The sequence below is a fragment of the Zalophus californianus genome, unplaced genomic scaffold, assembly GCF_009762305.2.
Source record: "Zalophus californianus isolate mZalCal1 unplaced genomic scaffold, mZalCal1.pri.v2 scaffold_23_ctg1_1, whole genome shotgun sequence".
NCBI lineage: Eukaryota > Metazoa > Chordata > Mammalia > Carnivora > Otariidae > Zalophus > Zalophus californianus.
In genome coordinates this window covers 17975-36060 of record NW_023365531.1, presented here as the reverse complement: position 1 = coordinate 36060, position 18086 = coordinate 17975, and the positions used below count along the sequence as shown (strand labels likewise).

Genomic DNA, 18086 nt, shown 5'->3' with positions numbered 1-18086 from the left:
CTCTCACTAAAAGAAACCAAGTTTCCTTGGAGAAATGACTGATTCATAGCCTTGAACATCTTGTTCTTCAAGGGAAGCAAGGAAATGCTTAAACACCAATAGAGACATGTCAAAAGAATACTGGTGTTGGTTTGCGGCCATATCCCACTTTGAGCATCAAAATGAATGACAGAAATAATACATTAAATGAAAAATAAATGCATGAGTCCATAGTGAAACTCAAGAATAAGAAAGTGGGGGGAGAGAAGAGAGAAGAGGACAGAAAGGGAAAAATAAAAGAGGAAAAGCTCTACTTTACAGAAGAATACCAATTGTTATGGATTGAATTGTGTCCCACCCAAAATTCATATGCTGAAGCCCTAACTCCAAATGTGACTATATTTGGAGATGGGGCCTTTAGGGAAGTAATTAAGGTTAAATGAGGTCATAAGGGTAGGGCTGGAATCCTGTAGAACTGGTGTCCTTATATGAAAAGAAACACCAAGGTTCTCTCTTTCCACACACCATACAAAAGAGGCCATATGAAGACACTGAGAAGTCAGGTGTCTACAAGCCAAGAAGAGAGGCCTCGCCAAAATCCAACCCTGATGACACTTTGATCTTGGACTTCTAGCCTCCTGAACTGTGAGAAAAATGCATGCTTTCTGCTATTTAAGCCTGAGCCATACAGCTAATACAACAGTTAATAAATATTAAGAAAATGACAGAACTGAAAAAAAAAAATCACCATTTCTTAACCCACTATGTAAGAATCACTAATGGATGCTAAAATCACTGGGTTTATTGGTTTAAAAATATGTCCGCACAGGTTAACTTTACAATGGGGAAATTAGGAGTGCCATCACCACTGTAACCAAATGATCAAACTTAGCACCATCAATAATGGGACAACCGTTTATATACCTCTTGATGGATCCAATAAGAAATGTCCATCACCTATGCAGTATTCTTGCCAAGAATGTTTAACCTGAATCCAGTCATGAGAAAACAATGAGATAAATCCAAGAAAGGGAGACGTTTAAAAAAGCAATTGACCTAGATCTTCAAAATAGAGTCAGTATCAGAAACAGAAGAGACTACTTAGTTTTAAAGCCTCTAAACATCACAACCAAATGAAACTAATAAACCTTGCTTGAGTCTTGCCTCAACAAAAGCAACTAAATGGACATATTTGGTATAACTGGGGAAATTTTTTTTTTAAGTAGGCTCCAACGTGGGGCCTGAACTCAGGTTCCTGAGATCAAGACCTGAGCCAAGACCCAGAGTTGGATGCTCAACTGACTGAGCCACCCAGGCGCCCCATAACTAAAAGGCACCCTTTATAAAATGGGGATGTACATTTGATGAAAAAATTGAATTAGTGTTAATTTTCTTAGGTGTGAATAGTATAGTGGTGATATGGGAGATTGTCCTTATTCTCAGACAGTTCATGCTAAAGTGTTCATGGGTGAATTATCACATATCTGCAACTTTCTTTTAAATGGTTCAACAAGGGATGCCTGGGTGGCTCAGTTGGTTAAACGTCTGCCTTCAGCTCAGGTCATGATCCCAGGGTCCTGGGATCGAGCCCCACATCGGGCTCCTGGCTCAGCGGGTAGCCTGCTTCTCCCTCTCCCTCTGCCTCTCCCCCTGCTCATGCTCTCTCTCTCTGTATCTCTGTCTCAAATGAATAAAATCTTAAAAAAAATCATAATAATAATGAGTTTGAGACATTGTGAAAATCCCCAAAATATGACACAGAGACACAAAGTGAGCAAATGCTGTTGGGAAGATGGTGTCAACAAACTTGCTCGATGCAGGGTTGCCATGAACCTTCGATTTGTAAAAAACAAAACAGTATCTGCAAAGTACAATAAAATGAAGCACAATAAAATGGGGTATTCCTGTAAATAAATCAAGAGCAAAATAAAGCAGAGTAAAATGTTAATAGTTAATAAAGATAAAAGGTACACAGCATTCAATGTATTATTCTTCCAACTTTACTGTGGTTTGGAGTTTTTCAAAATATACAGTTTAAAAAATAAAAAATCTAAAGATATTAAAATGTTTACTATTTTATGGCATGCAGCTTTTCCTAACTACTGACCGTGCACCTACCAAGACCAAATAGTATAACTTAATGGTTAGAGAGAATGGATGTCGGTTACCGACAGACCAACATTCAATGCCTGTCTCTCAGATCTTAGGCAAGGAAGGGCTCCAAGCTCTAGGTTTCTGCAGTGAAATGAGAATAGTATCTAACTGGTATGCAGCTGAGAAGATTTATAAAAAAGTCTATAAGTTTATAAAAAAAAAGTCTGGCACACGGGAAGGCACTATTATGATTACCTGATGGAATGAGGATAGGATTTAGAGGGTACTTAGCCTCCATTACATGCTGCACACTCTGGTAAGCACCCTCTACTAAAACTCTGACCTCACTTACTAACAAGGAGTGACTGCATTATATCGTGAGTGACCATTTTTGTGGCAAGAGTGTCTTCAACCAAATGAAAATTTCCTTAAAGGCAGGGATCAGGGCTTAACCCTAATTTCTGTATCTCCTAAAGAACCTAGTTATACCTGGTTATTCATGGTACTATTTCACCTGTATATTATGCTAGATCAGGACTTCTCAATCTTGGCTACACATTGGAATCACCTGGAGAGCTTTTAAAAAAATCTTGGGTATTTTTATTTTGTTGGTCTGGAGTGGGACCTAGACCTCAATATTTTTTAAAATTCCCATGGTGATGGTAAAAAGTTTATGTTCTGTGTTTCTCCTTAGGGAAATGACACCAGCTATTGCTGCCAACTTTCTACCAGCTTTGGAGTAGCCTGGAGGTTACTCTGGAGTAACCAGAGGGAGGTAGGTGTGTATTCTAACATGTCTGCCTTCTTCTAGGATCAGTGCTCATCCTCCTACTTCTTGAGCAATCTCAGATCATTTGTAACACCTTTGTGTAGCTTGCATAGGAGAGAAAAAAATATCTTTTTCCTCTATCCTTCTGGGACTGCTCTAACAAGAGACAGATTAACAAGAGAAAAGCATACATATTTATTTAACATACACTTTACATGACACAGGAGCCTTATAAGGAACTGAAGACCCAAAGAAATAAACCTGAGAATTTTTATATTAGGTTTGATGAAGAGTGGAAAATTGTGGGAAATATGATGGGACAAAGGACATGGGGTAAGTGTAGTAAACTGGGGGAAGCTTAGCAAAGGCCTGTTCATTCAGCTCCTTCTCTGTGTCCCCTCATCTTGAGAAAGAAGGATGCTCCTTTCCTTTAGGTATAGGGAAGTCACCTCTCACATGAAGGTTTCACGACCTGCTTCAGGGGAAGATCAGAAAGTCCCTCCTTCACATGCTGTTTCTCAAATTCCTTCAGCTTAAAATAGTCAATATGCCACAGTACTGTTTGGGGATAGTGAGTCCTGAACCTCATCTGTTGTTAATATAAAATGTGATCGATTGGTGCTTCAATTTATCAAAATGAATAATTACACCTAATGTTGCTCTTTCTTCAGTTGGTAAAACTATAAAGGTGACTAAACCAGAAGTTTGGGTGAGATTTCACAGCACTAATAATTGCCTGAACAGCACAAACATAACGGTTAAAGTGCATTATTGATCATTTGGGCTTTCGCAATTCAGAAAATATTTTCATTTGTGCGCCAGAGAAACCAAATCAGAAGGCAGACCATTTGAATGATAAAAGAAATGGAGATGTGTAAGAGGGGAAATCAGAATCAGCAAGCATAATAAGAATATGAGAACATGAGCATTTTATAGCACATCTATCCAGCCAGCTGCCAATGTTGAAAACCAAGTTCCTGATAAAAATATACCCAGGTGCTGGTTGGATGCTGAGCATGTCCCACAGTCCTTCAACCACGATAGCCCCTCCGGTCATGAGTCTTGGCTACAACCCCGGTGGTCTGACATATCTAGGTTTCGTTTCCCTGCCCTTGGCTGTGCCCTTTGAGGCCTTGAACTGCTGGGAAGGCACCATGGATCATCAATAAAATATAAAAAGAAAGGATACTCACAATAAGATATAATTACTAATTAGGCACTTGCTTCTTCAAAGGAATCAGGACTAGACTACTTCCAAAAACTCTCCAATTTCCCCACTAATAGCCAGGTAACCACGGCCAAGTCACTTAACCTCTCTCTCAATGTTCAAGTTTTCCTGTCTGTCAGAAAGAGATAATAAAGTGCTTAATTCATAGGTTGTTATGAGGATTCAGTAAGAGAAGGCATGTCAAATGCTTAACACAGTTCCCTCATACATAGTATCATTGGCTAAATGGAAACTAATATTATTAATATAGTAATAAATCCAAACCCAGCAGTTTCGTGGGTAGAAAAATAAAATAAATTAATGGAAATCCAAATTAACTCCTATTTCCGTTAATTTGTACGAGAAAGCTTTGAAATTTCAGCAGATAGTAATGGACTGAAATATTCCAACTTTGTTTTGACAGTATCTTCAAACAAAATTTAGGTATTTAAGGCCACTGTCCTTGAAAAGAGAACCCAAAGATTAACTGCTTCTAGAAAAGATGGCTTCAAATTTTACAAATTTCCATTTCTTCTAACTAAACCTAAGACATGCCCTCCAAATAAATAACAAAGGTGATGTTATAGTGGGACCATTTCCACTCATTGCCAAGCCATTTCTAACTAACAGTGAGGCAGCTGAGACTTTAAATTTTTAACTGAAAAGAATAATGCAAATGAGATTGAAAAACCCTGTTGGGTAAGACAACATCAAAGAACAATATGCTAAAGAGTTGGAAACCAAAGGAGAAAAAGCAATAAGCCTCAGTGGAGCAAAAGGAAGGATAATTCAGTGATTACTTCATGTAAGGAAGAAAAAATTTTCCTCTACTTTCTCAGAATCAGAACATGGAGCCCTTCAGATTAAACAGATAAAAGGCAGATTAACAGGAAAAAGGCACACAAAGTGTACTGATATTAATATTAACATCATGCATGGGGACATCACAGAAAAGAAGTGAAAATCAAAAGAAGTGGTTAGACTGCATTTGGGGGGAGGCTTATATATTATTTTACCAAGAGTGATGAACTGGGGAGAAATCGCTAGGCCAGGGCTCCTAGGAACAATAAATTGTGGGAAGGTGGCTGTCAGTAAGGTTTGTCAGGCAGACTCATCTTTGTGCTATCTCTGCTCTTCCTGGTACAGGACGTGGGAACACCTTTACAAATGGAAATTTCTGCCCTGCTTTTAGTCAGAAATGGGGAGGACTTTTCCTATGTCTTTCTCAATTGCCTTCAGCTCAAAAATAACCCTTATGCCAATGGGACATATCTGGGGGTGGTGTATTCTGGACCCCTTCACTAGAAAGCAACTGTGGACTCACATTGAAGTTTTCCAAAGGCAAGTTGCTCTGAATAACATAAATAGATAAAATTGTTCTACCATGTAATTGAAGTACCCTAAAGGAGAAATAGTAGAAGTGGACTAGACAGCATATAACAAAAGAAAGCTAAGGATTTCTTATCACGAAGGTAGAAAGAAAGGGAATTGATTTTTTTAAAGATTTATTTATTTATTTTAGAGAGACAGAGAGAGAAAGAGTGTGCACACAAGTGGGGGGAAAGGCAGAGGGAGAGAATCTTCAAGCAGGCAGCCTACCATGGGGCTCGATCCTATAACCCATGAGATCATGACCTGAGCTGAAACCAAGAGTCTGATGCTCAAGAGCCACCCAGGAACCTCAGGAATTGATTTTTAAAATGCTAAAACGAGGGATGCCTGGGTGGCTCAGTCAGTTAAGCGTCTGCCTTCAGCTCAGGTCATGGTCCCAGGGTCCTGGGATCGAGCCCCGCATCGGGCTCCCTGCTCCGTGGGAAGCCTGCTTCTCCCTCTGCCTGCCGCTCCCCCCACCCCGCTTGTACTCAATCTCTCTCTCTCTCTGACAAATAAATAGACAAAATCTTTAAAAAAAAATGCTAAAATGAGAAAAGCTGAATGGTTATCAAAGGTTTTTTTTTCAGGGTAGTCAAAATTTTGATATTATTCTTGTTAACTTTTACTACAGGTTTAAAATGTTGGGAAAACATTTAATGAAAGTATCACAACAATGATAGATAACATGTAAATCAATTTTACCTTTAGTAAATTCAACATGAGGTAGAACATCTAAATTTAAAGATTCTAGCCCTAACAAAGAAAGACTAATTCCCACTCTAATGAAGCAATTCTAGATAAAACATAACGAGATAAAGTGTTACTTTTAAGTCCAGGCAGGTAGGCCTTTGGCAACCCACAAAGCCTCTGTTGATCTCAATCACAGTACGGATACGACAGACTATAATGGACCCTGAAGTGGTCTCCCTCGTAAGATTCTGTTTCAACATAAATGGATATGACTCTCTTGTTAAGATGTGCCTCTTCCTTTTCCTTCAGTCACACTTTTAAAATTGAATACGTTCCTCGTAAAAATAGTTGCATTATATTATGACACAATAAAAAGCACACTTTCTTCTCAGTTCCTTTTACAGAACAGGATTACAAGTATTTTTAGGTTCCCAAAATCTTATAAAACCAAAATCTGGAGCATTTTAAAATATCTTGCTATCTCAAGAAGTTGTAAAATTTTCTTAAGTTTATTTTTTTATTTAAATTCAATTAATTAACATATAATACGTTATTTGTTTCAGGGATACAGGTCTGTGATTCATCAGTCTTTTATAATACCCAGTGCTCATTACATCACATACCCTCCCCAATGTCCATCACCCAGTTACCCCATCCCTCAACCCCCCTCCCAAGAAGCTGTAAAATTTTTAATCAAGTTTTAATAAGTAAGCCTGGTTTGTCATGAATTGTTCATACTGTTATTAAAATGTCATTTTGAAAAATTACAGAACACTTTTCAAATTTCATGAGCATCTGAGTATTAGATCTCTAGATATTTGCATAGATCACATATTTAAGTTTGAGGGACCAATGTCTCTCCTACAGAAACTTACACAGCAAGAAGCAACAGTGTGGGGTCAATCATAATGAAACATGCTGTTATTGACCACGTTGATCTAAAATGATCCCTTAACCTTTTTCACTTGTTCTTTTCCTTTATCTTTTTGCAAAACTTCAAAAACTTATGTTTTTTATCCTGTCTTAGGGTTAAAGGTTTTGAAATTACGCTCATGTATTAAAGTTATAAGCCTACACATGTAAAAGTTCTGGTTCCCAAAGCAAATTTTCTCGTCCCTTAAGAGCCTGAACCTGAGCACCAGTAGTAGGGGGAATGTTGCCCGTGATCACCTTTCCCTTTTAAGAATGCTTTTTCCAGTTCAATTTGGTGACCCTTTCTTTTCTTTCTAGTTATTGGGAGCCTTTTCTAAGTACTACCAAACAGGAAATTACCACAAAGACAAGTGGAAGGAAAAAAACATTTTTAAAATAACTTCACACACCACCTGCAATTCTGGTAAATGCCTCGCTCTCAGAGTGTGCGGGCATTTTTGAGATTTCTGTCAAATCAGTCGCACTGCCCCCCCACGGGGATCCGTGTTCCCTTTTCAGCTCAGTAATCAAATAGCTCTGACTGGTCCATGTCTGCTTTTGTCCACTTCTGACCTACATGTTCCCGTGAGGGACATCTTTGTCTCACTTTTCTTTGGTCACTGAGTTCATGTACCTCAATAGGCTAAGTCTAGCAGTCCATTAACGAGAATTCTCAGCTCAGCCCCAGGCCACCCAGAAACCCCGGTTGCATGTTCTCACTGAATGGCTTCACTGGTGGCCCATTCAAATGTGCTAATGTCAGAAAAAAGGGCTGAATGGGGCGCCAATGTACACCATTGCCGAGGCAAAGTGACTGGGCTTCCGATAAAGCCTCCCCCGGGGTGATGTTAAGCAGAGTTAGCAATGGTGCTGAGGCTGAGCCAGGGCTAATGCTCCAATCATGCCAGCAACAGGTGGGACAGATGCAGCCACTGCAATATGAAATCACAGTGCAGAGTTCACCTGCACCTCAATCCTCTCTCCAGCTTCCAACCTGCAGATAAATGTGCAGTTACACCTCCTTCTCCCTCTGGCTGTGGGGCAGGCTCACGGAAGACGTTTTGGGTGGGAAAGGGGACGGGCAGTTTGTTTCCAAGTGTTCTGAGGTTTACTTCTGTTGAAAAGCTTTCTTAGCGCCCTTCTATTTTCTCATGGACCGTACAGAAGCAGAGAAAGCATTGTCTCGAGGGTCACCCCCAAAGCATTAAAGAGACATTTTCGCTCAGCAAAAGACTATTTTGATCATGCAAAGCAGATGTCACATTACAGCCCCGTGCTGCTAATTCTCATAAAAGAACATCTTGAACTGCAACGAAATTATGAAGGTATGATGACTAAACCAATCCCGCAGCCCCTCCTCCTCTAACTGGGGCAAACGAAAGGGGAAAGGAAAGGAGGGCACAACTCCCATTTTTCCTTCTAAAGGTGTCTGAGAAGAAACATAAAAGCAACCAGCCAGTCAGGATTTCCATAATTATTTTTCAATTCACTGAAGACCCCTGGATTTCTGAATTATTCACCAATATACGGTATGCCCACACATCAACCTGGAAGAATAGCCCAAAATTATAGTCCCACTGTCACCCAAACTTGCCACCAACATGAACCAGTACCACTGCCTCCCAGACTCCTAACCCTTAAATCCTGGTGACAGTCTGCAGAGCCAGGCCACGGTCATGACAACCTCAGCCTTCCAGGAACACCCAACATTTTGCTTGGCCACTCACTACAAGTCAACATGTACAAAAACAATTTTCATTTCTTCAGCTCCCTCAAAACCATTTTTCCACTCCTGAATCAAAAATACCAACAAGCCGGGGCACCTGGGTGGCTCAGATGGTTAAGCGTCTGCCTTCAGCTCAGGTCATGATCCCAGGGTCCAAAGATGGAGCCCCACATTGGGCTCCTGGCTCAGCGGGGAGCCTGCTTCTCCCTCTCCCTTTGCCTCCCCCCTGCTCATGCTCTCTCTCTCTCTCTCTGTGTCTCAAATGAATAAATAAAATCTTTAAAAAAAAAATACCAACACGCCAAAGAGTACAGGATATCTCCCCATGTCGGCTAACTTTGGAAAACTGTCATTTTGTTGGGGGATAAAGTCCAAAGCACACGATGCACACACATATCCAAAATGGAATTCAACCCACATGGAAGTGATTCTTAACTATTCCAGAGTGCTAACCTTGGGGATCTCCCAACTAGAGAGTAAGCCCTGAGAACTCATTTCGATCCAGGTTAAAGAGGGATGGTTTTTGTGGAGGGAACTCTCTGAGGCCCACGTTGTCTATCTGGTCCCTGAACAGAGGTCTTCCCCAGGGCTTTATATCTGGTTGCCAAGCCAGCAGCTGGTGCTGGACAGCTGTCCCTGGAGGAGACTTCTTTAGAACGGCAGCCCCAAGTTGACTCCCACACAGTCCTGTTGCTCACATATATTAAGGGGTTTATGGTGAATAAGATTCAAGGACAGTGGTTCTTGGGCACTAGAGAGAAGGTAAGGGGTCCCACAGAGCCTCTAGCCTAAAAATCTTTTTTCTTTTTCCTTTGCAGCCACATAAAAGAAGGTTTCTCCCTCATTGTCCCTCATCTTCTAACGTTGGTAAGCAACTACAGAAGGTTTTGCAAATTATTATAATTTTTATGTAATGTGGAATTCATTTCTTTTCCCTAATTTTTTATAATGGATATGGATTGTTTTTATACTCAGAAAAAGAGTTTTGTTTTTTTTTTAATAGGAAAGTTAATTGATCCTCAATCTTTTATTCCTTGGAAGTGGAATTTTGCCCTCAATTCCCTAAGAGAAACTAAATATCTGTGTAACATGCTACTAAGAGAAACTACTGGCTAATTTTTGAAAAATGAAATTCAAATTACTCAATCAAGAAAAAAATCTCCCGTCTTCTCTCTCCATAATTTCCCTCCTCCTTGATCATACTTCACCCAACGCTATTTAAGGTGTAAACTTAAATTTAAAAAAAAATCTATGGCTTCTTGTTGGAACTGGTATCTGTAAAGCTCACACTCCTCTAACTGGGGTAGCATTTGAGGGTATTTAGATCTTGCTCCAGGGAACTACACCCATGAGATGTTAGAACTTACCCATTTTAGTTCCTCTGGTATATTTCTAAACAGAGAATGCAAGGATCCCTTCAAAACTATTACAAACTTACATGAAAACTGGATTAGGTTCATACCCAGCCACCTGGCTTGCATTATTTCTCTCATCTTTATTCCTTATGTAGATCAGCTTAAGAAGTCAGAAACTTAGGGGCACCTGGGTGGCTCAGTCATGATCTCAGAATGGTGAGCTCAAGCCCCGAGCCAGGGCTCTGCGCTCAGTGGGGAGTCTGCTTGGGATTCTCTCTCTCCCTCTCCCTCGGTCCCTCCCACCCCCACCCCCGTCTCTCTCAAATAAATAAGTAAATCTTAAAAAAAAAAAGTCGTCACAAATTTATCAAGCAGTTTTTAAAAGATGCCTCTAGATTTTACGTTCTTCACTGCCTCTAAAGAGGCTCCACAAAATGCCCAGAAAGAATGGGCCAATCCCCAGCTGTCCCTTTGTTTATCATTCCTTCCCTCCTCCCTGCTGTGCCCTGCCCTGCTCTCCTCCCCCAGCCACCCAGACTTTGCTTTTGAAGGCATCCTTGACTTCAGAGAAGTTAGACCATGTCACGGATGTCTTCTCTACGGCAGGCTAGTAGAGGTAATGGGCCCTGTGGGAGAGAGGCAGCCGAAGAGAGAGAGGGATTCCTTTGGATACTTAAGGGAATTACTGAGGAGCCTCAGCAGACTCTGGCTAACAAACTAAAAAAAAAAAAAATGGAAAGCAGCTGATGTTGTTTTACTAGATCCTTTATGCACTCAAGGAAAGGCCACTGTGGAAGTGGAGATGGTGGTGGTTTGTTGTTTGGGGGAGGGGAGTAATTTTTTAAATTATCCTTAGGCCACTTACTGAAGACTCTGAATAAATGTTTCAGATAATTGAGACTATTAATTAAGACTACACCCAGGAAAAGTCATTAGCATTTTGCTCACTAGACAGAGATGGAACAATGAATAAATTCTAGTTAAACAAGAAAAAGTCAATAGCAATCATTTCATAAGTTAGAAAACCAAGTATTTAAGTGCTGCTGAATTTAGAAGAAATCCTTTCTTTTCTCCAGCCTACATTTTTCACTGGAAACAAAGGACAAAGTTACACTCCTAATCTCCCTAACTTCAGCAAAGAACTCTTCACAGGATTCTTCTGATGTTGACTTCAGGCCCTTAAGGCCCGGCCTTTTCTGTACACGTCCTGGGGATCGTATGCACGAACTTCCGGATAGGGTATACCTACCAACGCTGCCCTCGGAGCAGAATCTGCCCCAGCGCACCTTTAGGCCAGAACTCAACGCTGTGTGTTCTCATTGGATCCTCACTCAAACCTACCACCTCCTTTCCAAAGAATGACTGAAGTAGAGACTGCAACACAGAAATACTTCAGATAGGAATTAGCCGTTGGCTAACTGGCTCTAACCTTCCTGTATGGATACAATGTAGCAATGACACTGGTGAAGCCCACATTAACACCTTCCACATAAACAGCCCAATTCAAAAAGAAGAATGATTAGATAGACATCCCAAAGTACAAAAACAGGATAGATCACATGTGAGGCATTAATACAGACATACATAATGAACATTCTCCTATGTATTTTGTCACTGTTGTTACAAACAAGTGTTCCTTATATGGAAAAAATTGCATTATATTTTCTTACCTTTTTCTCTTGTGACCCAAGAGTAGAATCAACTTGGCATTGAACTGACTCTATTCCAAAGAGACAAATCCCTTCATTGAAGGAGAATCTTGCTTTAAGAACCCCACACTCAGCTGCTAGACTAAGAGAATTAACATAGAAAGATGCAAAAAAAGGCATTTTAGTACAATACAGCAAATTGCAAATTCTGTATATGCAAGTGGGTGGACCTGTATCACAGAGCAGCAACACTGCATAGAAGACCTATGCCTTTATGGAGTAACTTTTCCCCCTGCCTAACTAGGCTTCCAAACAAGCATCCAGCTTTGTTTTCTACTCCTACAAATGTCACTGATGTTGTAGAATCACTTTTTTGCAAGATATATGTGAGTGTGATTCTTAAAAGCAAGTGTCAGCTGAAGCTATTTACTGCATGCAGCTTCTAATTATCTTTTCTTACAAGAGTCTGTTACGCCAAGATCCCAAGCAAACCTACCACCTAGTGACACGCAGTGTATTTGTCTACACCTTCAGAGCTTGCCATAGCTACAGATGCCATCTTCCTAGACTGTCTCTGAAATCTCATGTTTTAGCACTTCAAAAAGGTACCAAGACAATAGTAGGGATGAAGGGAGTGGGTCCTCCTCCCCAATTCAAAAAATGTCAGACATATTTTATGAGCCTAAAGGACTTTGTGTCTCATTGTCAAAATCTTTCTTCACCAAAAGATTAAAACTAGCTAGAACACAGTAGATTGTATTAATTATATAGTCTATTAATTAGACTTTGTATGTAAAATAATTAGCAATGAAGTATCTATGCCAACTGATTAGTGTAGACTTTTATTATTGATGTGGCGGCAAAAATAAATAGGATCTTTAACAAAATTATTTTTAAAGCTACTATGAGCCTCCCTTTTTTGTAGCATTCTTAAACAACTCTTAACTATCATCAAATGGCCCTGCTGTTCTCTCGAATGCCATTGGCAAGAGTTGCAAGCTTCTGGGTTAATTCTATGTAATAAATCAACATTTCTAAATAAGATTCATATATTTAAAAAATCAGTTGCTGTGACTTCACAGCTTGATACAATTTTCTATACGAAAGGGCCTGATAAAGTTTTCGTTTTTTTAACAGTTTAAAAAAATAAGCAGTGACTGGCACCCAAACCTAAAAGAAAGCCAGCAACAAGTCTAATGAAAATCGTGCAGAGAGCCCATCAGACATTAAGTAAATACTTTGCTTGTGTTTTCTAGTCCCTTTTTGTTTGGTTACCATGGCAACCTGTTTTTGTGGGGGTCACTTGGAATGTATAAGAATTTGCTGCAATTAGATGCTTGCGTCCCATTGGCCAGTATAATAGAGAGTAGTAAAACTAAAAAGAAGTAAAAGAGAAGGAAAGGCACGGGTGAATGTGGACAAAGCCAACATGCACTTCAGGAACCAAAGAAAAAATTTTGTAAGCCTAATTATCTTTCAGAGCTATTTTCAAAGTTGCTCTTAATAAAAATTTCCGTATCCTTTAGCCTGTGATTTCTCACCTTGTTGACCTTCCAAACTCCTCCTCGGCTCTAATGCACTTACTGCACTTGATTTTACTTCTGTTGTTCTCTAATTGTTTTATGGATATGTCTTATCCCTTCATGAGACTGCAAAAGTTCTTCAGGGTCAGGACCACACGCTATACTTTGGAGGCAGTGTGATGAAACGGAGAAACCCATCGAAGAGGAATTAGATGTGATGGATTGTGGCCTAGGTTCGGAAACCAGTTAGTTGTACACCACTGAGCCAAGTGCCTTCCACCTCACTGAACCTCAGTTTCCATATTATAAGACTCATGCCTTTCAAAGGTGTTAAAATTAGATTATGGTATACTATCAACAGTGTTATTTAAACCTGTGATATATGCTTATTATGTATGTCCTGAATTAAATTTAATTGATTCAATATTTTATTTTAGAATTCTGTCTCAGGCAGCCCTGAACATCTAGATTAAGGTACCTGCTACTTCTCCAATACTCTAGAGACACTATCACTTTGTTATGGACTCTCAGACTATAAATTTTAAATCCATGGTTAGGCAGAGTGAAAGTATCCTACCTCTCAGAAGAGAGGAAGCAAGTTAAATGTCTGTGAGTATATTCACAAAGAAAAATAAACAGCATTAGCACATGCTCAAAGATTTGCTTAGCCTGGCTCATAAGAAGGCAAAGAAGCATTATGGTGGTGTCTCACCCAGATCCAGACATTCTGAATTACAGAGGAATTGTTTACTTAAAATACCATCACCGCTTTGTTTTTGTTTTTGTTTCTTTTTGAAACAATATCTATTAAGGTTTAGACCTATCACTCGACATACCAAATGATTTCAGGTCACAACTTGATTGTTTACAATCGAAAGATCAGCTAAATTCTCCTCCATTTACCATGATCACTCCAGATGCTTTAAGCGCTTGTTCAGTCTGCTCAAGAAGGTTATCCATCCAGGCTTTATTTCAACATCTCCACTGGCAAAACAACAAAACAAAAAAACCCCAAAAAACCCTCACCATACCCCAAAGCCATTCATCCTGTGTTCAAGCAGCTCTAGTTAGATAATTCTTCCTTATATTAAAACCAAATCCTTCTTCCCTATTACTCTATACATTGGTCCCAGGCTACAGTTGCTCTCATAACATTGTTTGGAATTCTTTTCCTCTGACTACACATCAGGTTTCCAAGTACTTCTTCAAGAGACATCATGACCTAAACACAATCCTCTGAGCTGGCTAATCAAGACTATGTACAATAGGACTATGACCCCATAGTTAATTCAATGAGCATGGTTGTGTGCCTATTTGAGGCTATATGCTGAAGATACAAAGACAAACTAGACAACATCTTTGATTTCAGGGAGATGATAATCTATAGGAGGAGCCAAGAATGTTAGCAAAGAGGTTCAACAAAAGTTAAGGTTGACAATACAGTAATGTTCCAAAGAGTATGTTTTCAGTGCTCCCTGGGGAGTGGAAAAAGGATAGAAAAAGTTTCAGAGAGGAGGTTTTCCCAGGTAGTCCAAAGAGAAAGAGCATTCTGGGAAGAAGCAATAGCATAAACAAAAGTTCTGACATTATGATTCAACATGATAAATTGAGGGAACTCCAAAAAGTTCATTATAACGGAAATGCAGGGTATAAGGCAAGACAAAGCAAGACCTTAGGTTAGAGAGGTAGGCAAGGGCCAGATGGTGGAGGACTGTGTGCGCCAAACTAAGGCATCTGAACTTTGTCCTACAGTCTAGTGGTCTCCAAATTCGGGTGTACATACCACAGGGGATGCAGGAAATGATCCAGCAGGGTAAAATATGAGAACTTCCAGTTTATTTGATTTTTACCCCAAGAATTAGGAAAATGTTAAGCTTTACTAATATTTCACTGGAATTGACACTGGCAACCTCAATAAGTTTGAATATCAACTGTCACATCTCATACACCGTAAGCAAGCAAAGCATCTTGAAGGAAAAATGGGAATTCCACAACATGGAGGGCTGAACAGTTGGCCATCACCCTGTTATTCATTTTACTTTGATCAAAAATGTTGCATTTTATGGTGCCTAGTTAAGTAGATGTATGGATTATATTATCTACTTTTAAGTAAATAACCCTCATAAAATAGACAACTGACTTAAGAAAGATCTCTTCAAAGAAACCCCAAACTGAAGATAACACTAACAGGGTAAGCAAAATAAGACCTAAGAAAAGGGCAGAGCTGATCCTTCTACTCCTTGTATAAACTCTTTGTCAGGTAAAAATACTAATGATACATTCAGATCTATTAAATCATTGACATATAGATGCATATATGTGTGTGTATATATATATATATGTATATATACATAAAGAAGGTATATTTTTATTTAAGGTATAGATTTACATCTAGAATATGAAGACCTTACAAATTTTTTTCTAAATTTGATAAAGATTAATAGCTTCTTCTGCAGGATTAAAAAAAAATTATTTATTTGAGAGAGAGCGAGCACATAAGCAAGAGGATAAGCAGATGGAAAGGGAAAAGCAAACTCCCTGCCAAGCAGGGAGCCTGAAGCGGGACTGGATCCCAGGACCCTGAGATCTTGATCTGAGCCAAAGTCAGACGCTTAACCGACTGAGCCACCCAGGCACCCCTCTTCTGCAGGACTTACTTAACAGTAATAGCTTTGGTTAAAAATACTTGTTCTTTCTTCCTTAGAAACATGGTCCAAAGCATTCTGAAGCCCTCTGTTGACCTTAGCAGATGATGCAGTGACCCTGTTCACATACCTTCTTCATAACCTTGTCCCTGAGCCTTGGAGACTGCATCTTAATACACGGTAGCCCTCCATCTGAGGGCTCTCTAGATCCGCAAATAGGTAGGCCAGAAGAGCTCAGTAACTTTTGTCTGCTGATGACAGATAAGAGTTGGAGAATATTTACTGTGTCTCAAGTGGAACAACTCAGAAAAATTCTATGCTAGCTCCTGAGCTCTCCAGCTGGAGTGAGCTCCATTTGCTCATAGCAGGAACCTGCTTGGTGACACCTCCTTTACTGGATCATTCTCTTCCTTTTCTCACTTCTGCCATCCCTTATCCATGCTTTCTGGGATCTCCTTCTCCCAAATAAACTCCTTACACTCAAATCCTTCTTTCAAGATTTACTTCTTTGGGAACCCAACCTAAGACAGTGACTGATTAAAATGCATCAGATAAGGGGCGCCTGGGTGGCTCGACTGGTTGAGTGTCTGTCTTCGGCTCAGGTCACCACAGAGTCCTGGGATCAAGCCCTGCATCGGGCTCCCTGCTCAGTGAGGAATCTGCTTCTCCCTCTCCCTCTGTTCCTCCCTGCCGGCTCATGCTCTCTTGCTCTCTCACTCTCTCTCAAATAAATAAATAAAATCTTTAAAAAAAAATGCATCAGATAAATAAATGGAAAACAAAGCTAAATATTTGAAGAAATGAGTATCAGACACTCGCTAAACACTTGAGAACAAAACTATGGATGTTTCTAAAATGTTTCTTCTTGATATTTGTTACTCTCTCAATAATGAAATACATGAACAACTTTGGTGAGCCAGTAAAGTGAAATGTAGCGAAGAATATATATATTCTCATTAGTATTGATATCTTTCGAAAACACTCTGTCAGGGAAATAGTGGGTATAAATAGAAAGTTGACTAAAAAGAAAGAGAAAAAAGGCCCTAGGGTAAAGTGACAAAGTTAGCACCATAGCAAAATTCATTAACTATGTTATTATAAGCAAATTTAGGTGCAAAAATGGTAAAGCAGATGAACATTTTATTTTGTTGATGGCATTAATTTTATAAAAACAAAGACTTTAAAATGTCCATGTCTTGATAATATTTCAATATCACCTTTTAATGAGGTAAAAAATTATCATGAAAATCTGAGGTATTACACAGAGATTTTTATCTCACAGCAAAGAACTGAAAAAGAACTTTCACATATAAAGATGAGTTGCACATTTTCCTTTTACAAGCAGTCAAAATTTGCTTACCTTTCCTATGATGAGAATAATTTGCCATTAGCATACTACCTTGCAGATGGGGTTTTTTAAATAAATAAACATCAATCAAAGTGTTAACAAGTTATTTCATGAATATCAACAAACTGATTCTAAGGTATTTTGGAGATGCAAAAGACCCAAAATAGCCAACACAGTATTGAAGGAGGAGAACAAAGATTTACAATTAAGCTACAGTAATAAAGGCAATGTGGTTTTGGCAAAAGAGTAAACAAATAGATCAATGGACAGGATAGAGAGCCCGGAAACAGACCCCCATAAATACAGTCACTGCTCTTTGACTTTGAAAGGAGCAATGGTGCTGGAACAACTAGACATCTACATGCAAAAAAAAATCATCTAGACACAGACCTTACATCTTTCACAAAAATTAACTCAAAATGATCATAAACTTAAATGTAAAATGCAAAACTATAAACTCTAGAAGATGACGTAAGAGAAAACCTAGATGACCTTGGGTATGGTGATGCCTTTTTATTTATTTATTTTTTTTAATTTTTTTTTAAAGATTTTATTTATTTATTTGAGAGTGAGAATGAAGATAGAGAGAGGAGCAGGAGAGGGGAGAGGGTCAGAGGGAGAAGCAGACTCCCTGCTGAGCAGGGAGCCCGATGCGGGACTCGATCCCGGGACTCCAGGATCATGACCTGAGCCGAAGGCAGTCGCTTAACCAACTGAGCCACCCAGGAGCCCATGGTGATGCCTTTTTAGATAACACACCAAAGACACGACCCATGAAAGAAATAAATGATAAGCTGAACGTTATTAAAATTTAA

The 18086-nt window shown here is 39.4% G+C and overlaps 1 long non-coding RNA gene across 2 annotated transcripts; it reads left to right on the top strand.

The window, feature by feature from the left end:
- Positions 1 to 478: 478 nt before the first annotated feature.
- Positions 479 to 16166, top strand: LOC118356671. 2 transcript variants are annotated; one of them, XR_004819878.1, is made up of 4 exons: positions 479 to 624; positions 2768 to 2848; positions 9570 to 9618; positions 15983 to 16166. It is a non-coding gene; the product is annotated as an uncharacterized LOC118356671 (long non-coding RNA). The 2 variants fall into 2 exon arrangements; XR_004819877.1 differs by lacking the exon at positions 15983 to 16166 and adding an exon at positions 12221 to 12490.
- Positions 16167 to 18086: the final 1920 nt, after the last annotated feature.